We start from the raw sequence: 4648 nt of genomic DNA, 5'->3' as shown, positions 1-4648 counted from the left end.
ACCTCAGCTGGGAAGGGCCGTGCGCGCCGGCTTTCACCCCGCTCTCCCCGGAGGGCCGGACCTACAAGCGTTTCCCCTCTCGCGCGTGCCTTTGGTAGCCGAGCCTCATCTCCCTCTCTGTTTTTGGAGACAGGCTCACTCTGTCGCCCAGGTTGGAGTGCAGTGGCGCGCTCTCGGCTCACCGCAACCTCTGCCTTCTGGATACAAGCAATTCTCCTGTCTCAGCCTCCGTAGTATCTGGGATTACAGGTGCCCCCCACCACGCCCAGCTAATTTGTTGTATTTTTAGTGGAGACGGGGGTTTCACTATGTTAGCCAGACTGGTCTCGAACTCCTGACCTCAGATGATCCTCCCACCGCAGCTTCCCAAAGTGCTGCAATTACAGGTGTGAGCCACGGCGCCCAAGCCGCATATCTCGATGTAAGGCTGTTCAACAGAAGCCGCAGTCCTACCCTGGATCTGCCGAGTGAGGATTTCCAGGAGGTTCTCCTGGCTGCCTAGGAGATACTGGGGGCTCAGTGCTAGATACTGCTTCTGCAGGCTGCCCCGTGCCTCTTGCCTTTCTCCCTGTGCCCCTGAATTCAGCGAAGGGTGATGGAGAACAAAAGAGGACTTTGGATGCCCTCCTACTCCAGAAACAAATATCATTTCGGACCCAAAAGAAATGGAAAAACGGCTTGCTATGGTCTAAATGTATGTGTCCCCCTCAAATTCATATGTTGAAACCTAACTCCCAAGGTGACAGTATTAAGAGATGGAGCCTTTGGAAGACTCTGCCCTCATGAATGAGATTAGTGCCCTTTAAAAACAGGCCTTAGACCGGGCGTGGTGGCTCACATCTGTAATCCCAGCACTTTGGGAGGCCAAGATGGGCAGATCACATGAGGTCAGGAGTTTGAGACCAGCCTGGCCAACATGGTGAAACCCTGTCTTTACCAAAAATATATTTTAAAAAATTAGCTGGGCGTGGTAGTGCCCGCCTGTAATCCCAGCTACTCAGAAGGCTGAGACAGGAGAATTGCTTGAACCTGGGAGGTGGAGGCTGTAGTGATCCAAGATCATGCCACTGCACTCCAGCCTGGGCAACAGAGCGAGACTCCATCTCAAAAAATAAATAAATAAATAAAATAAAAATAAAAACGGGCCTTCGCCCCCTTTGCTCCTTCTGCCATGTGAGGACACAGAAGGTGCCATCTATGAGTAACGCACCCTCACCAGCCCCTGAATCAGCTGGCATGTTGATACTGGATTTCCCAGCCTCCAGAACTGTGAACAACAAATTTGTATTGTTTACAAATCACCCACTTTAAGATACTCTGTTAGAGCAGCGCTGATGCCTAAGGGACAGTCTGAGTATTAAAACAGTGGTTTTCTGGAGGCAGCCCTCAGCCAGAGAAGGGCCACTGGTGAGGATAGAGAGATTGGTTTATCAACTCTATTTAGGAGTTCAGGACGAAATAACTTACAAAATCAAGGCAAAGAGCCCAATCTCCTTTCCTGCTTTTGCAGTCTGTTTCACTTCTCTGCCAGCACTTCCAGTGGCACAGATGGCCAGGATGGCGCAGCAAGCAAGCCCTCATCTACGCAGGGGGACATTGTCTGGGAACTATGGCTGGTATAGGAGCTTTTCCATCTTCGGCGCTCTGAACCAAAAAGGTGAGGGGATGGACAAATGAGAAAAGATTTTCATCTCATTGATGGCTCAACAAAACTAGAGATGGAACTACTTCAGATGAACTTGAGGGCCACTGCCTTTTCCTGATGCCCATCCTCTGGGCCTGCTACAGTGTCTAAAATTCCCCAATCTTACATTGTGTCCTTTGGGACAGATCTTGATCCAGAGGCCCTTGTTTGTTACAATGCACGTTAATTATCCCAGGCATATTCTCTCTCCTGCTCAGTGCTCTAGTGCACCATTTCATCTCAAAGCACTGTTGGTGGAGCTCCAGTCCTCACCAGCCTATACACTCTCCACCACCTTCAACATTCCTTTTACTGTTCCTCTGCAAACACCTCTTCCACCCCAACCCATGACTACTGCTGTTACCTGTCCCTATACTTTTGCCTTTTCCTGAATGTCACATAAATGGAATCATACAGTTTGTAAACTTTTTTTTTTTTTGAGACAGAGTCTCGCTGTCTCCCAGGCGGAGGGCAGTGGCACGATCTTGACTCACCACAACCTCCGCCTCCCGGGTTTATGCCATTCTCCTGCCTCAGCCTCCGGAGTAGCTGGGACTACAGGTACCCGCCACCACGCCCGGCTAATTTTTTGTATTTTTAGTAGAGATGGGGTTTCACCATGTTAGCCAGGATGGTCTCAATCTCCTGACCTCGTGATCCGCCCACCTTGGCCTCCCAAAGTGCTGGGATTACAGGTATGAGCCACCGCGCCCAGACTACAGTTTGTAAACTTTTAAGACTGGTAGCTGGGTGCGGTGGCTCACACCTGTCTCTGCTAAACCCTGTCTCTACTAAAAAATACAAAAATTAGCCGGGCGTGATAGCGTGCACCTGTAATCCCAGATACCTAGGAGGCTGAGACAGGAGAATCGCTGGAACCCGGGGGGCCGAGGTTGCACCACTGCACTCCAGCTTGGGTGACAGAGCAAGACTCCGTCTCAAAAAAAAAAAAAAAAAAAACGGCTTCTTGGCCGCAGTGGCTCGCACCTGTAATCCCAGCACTTTGGGAGGCCGAGGTGGGCATATCACCTGAGGTCGGGAGTTGGAGACCAGCCTGACCAACATGGAGAAAACCCATCTCTACTAAAAATACAAAATTAGCCGGACGTGATGGCACATGCCTGTAATCCCAGGTACTCGGGAGGCTGAGGCAGAAGAATCACTTGAACCCGGGAGGCAGAGATTGTGGTGAGCCGAGATCGTGCCATTGCACTCCAGCCTGGGCAACAAGAGCGACACTCTGTCTCAAAAAAAAAAAAAAAAAGCCATGAAGCCTCTGTCTTGTTCACTGGGACCCTCTTAGAGCCCCGAAATGAGGTGCAAGAAACCTGACTGCCCCGAGGTCACCATGCTGTGACAAAGTCCAAGCACAAAGAGAGGTTACCTGCGGGGACTAACAGTCCCAGCTGAGCCTAGCCACAGGTGCCAATCTGGGTGCCAGATACAGTCCTCCCAATTGAGGATCCAGAAATTGGGAAGCAGAAGCGAGCTGTGTTAGGCCATTCTGCACTGCTATAAATACCCGAAACTGGGCAATTTATAAAGAAAAGAGGTTTCATTGGTTCTTGGTTCTTCTGGCTGTACAGGAAGCATGGCACCGGCATGTTTGGCTCCTGGGGAGGCTTCAGGGAGCTTTCACTCACCGTGGAAGGTGAAGTGGGAGCTTGCACTTTGCATGGTGAAGGCAGGAACAAAACAGAGTTGGGGAGGGCAGGAAGGTGCCACACACGTAAAAAACCAGATCTCAGGAGTACTCACTATTACAAGGACAGCACCAAGCCATGAGGGATCTGCCCCCATCACCCAAATACGTCCCACCAGGCCCCATCTCCAACACTGGGGATTACATCTCAACATGAGATTTGGAGGGGATATCCAAATGATATCCTTGTGTGCCCATCCCTGTTGTGCCCATCCAAGTTCCCAACCCACAGAATGTGCTGGCCTAATAAAATTGTTGTTTTAAGTCACTAAGTTTGGACTGGTTTGTTAAACAGCATCAGATGGTCATAACATCCTGCAATTTGGCAGAACCTACAAGCTTGTGGGCCCAAGAGATATCTGTTTTACTCTAAAAAAATTAATGTATGTCACTTCTTGGCTGCTTAGCTGCCATATGCTCCCCCTAACTCTTTTGAGAAAATCAGCTAAAATTCTCTTAATCTTCCCAGTAACATGGCAGATTAGATGGCCTAAACAGCCCTCTTAATCAAAAAAACTAAAAATGCTGAAAAATTACAAACATCTTTATAAACACACTGATAAGCAGGCATGAAAGTGAGGAATGTGTAAACATTCAAAAAAATAAAGTGAAATGGGCCAGACGCAGTGGCTCATGCCTGTAATCCTAGCACTCTGGGAGGCCGAAGAGGGTGGATTGCTTGAGCCCGAGTTTGAAACCAGCCTGGGCAACATGGTAAAACTCTGTCTCTAAAAAAAAAAAAAATACAAAAATTAGCCCGGCCTGGTGGTGCACAGCTGTAGTCCCAGCTACTCTTGAGGCTGAGATGGGAGGACTACATGAGCCCAGGAGGTGGAGGTTGCAGTGAGCTGAGAGCATGCCATTGCATTCCAGCCTGGCTGACAGAGCCAGAGCATGTCTCAAAAAATAAATAAAATGAGAGCTAGAATTCTGAGAATCGAGCAAAAAACCTGACTTTGAGGCCGCTAAATCCTAGAGAATATAAACTTCCATTTTGGCAGCTACCTGGAAGCAGTAAAGACAAAGCCTAAGGCCTGCCAGTGGGTGCAGAATATTCTAGAAAGAAACACTTTCAGGACCCCAGTTTCCACCCTCAGTATAAAGCTAAATAAATAATAAGGCCGGGCATGGTGGCTCAAGCCTGTAATCCCAGCACTTTGGGAGGCCAAGACGGGCGGATCACGAGGTCAGGAGATCAAGACCATCCTGGCTAACACGGTGAAACCCCGTCTCTACTAAAAAAAAATACAAAAAACTAGCCG

This window comes from Mandrillus leucophaeus, unplaced genomic scaffold (genome assembly GCF_000951045.1).
Source record: "Mandrillus leucophaeus isolate KB7577 unplaced genomic scaffold, Mleu.le_1.0 Scaffold9, whole genome shotgun sequence".
Lineage (NCBI taxonomy): Eukaryota > Metazoa > Chordata > Mammalia > Primates > Cercopithecidae > Mandrillus > Mandrillus leucophaeus.
Note: the sequence above shows the minus strand (reverse complement) of the source record.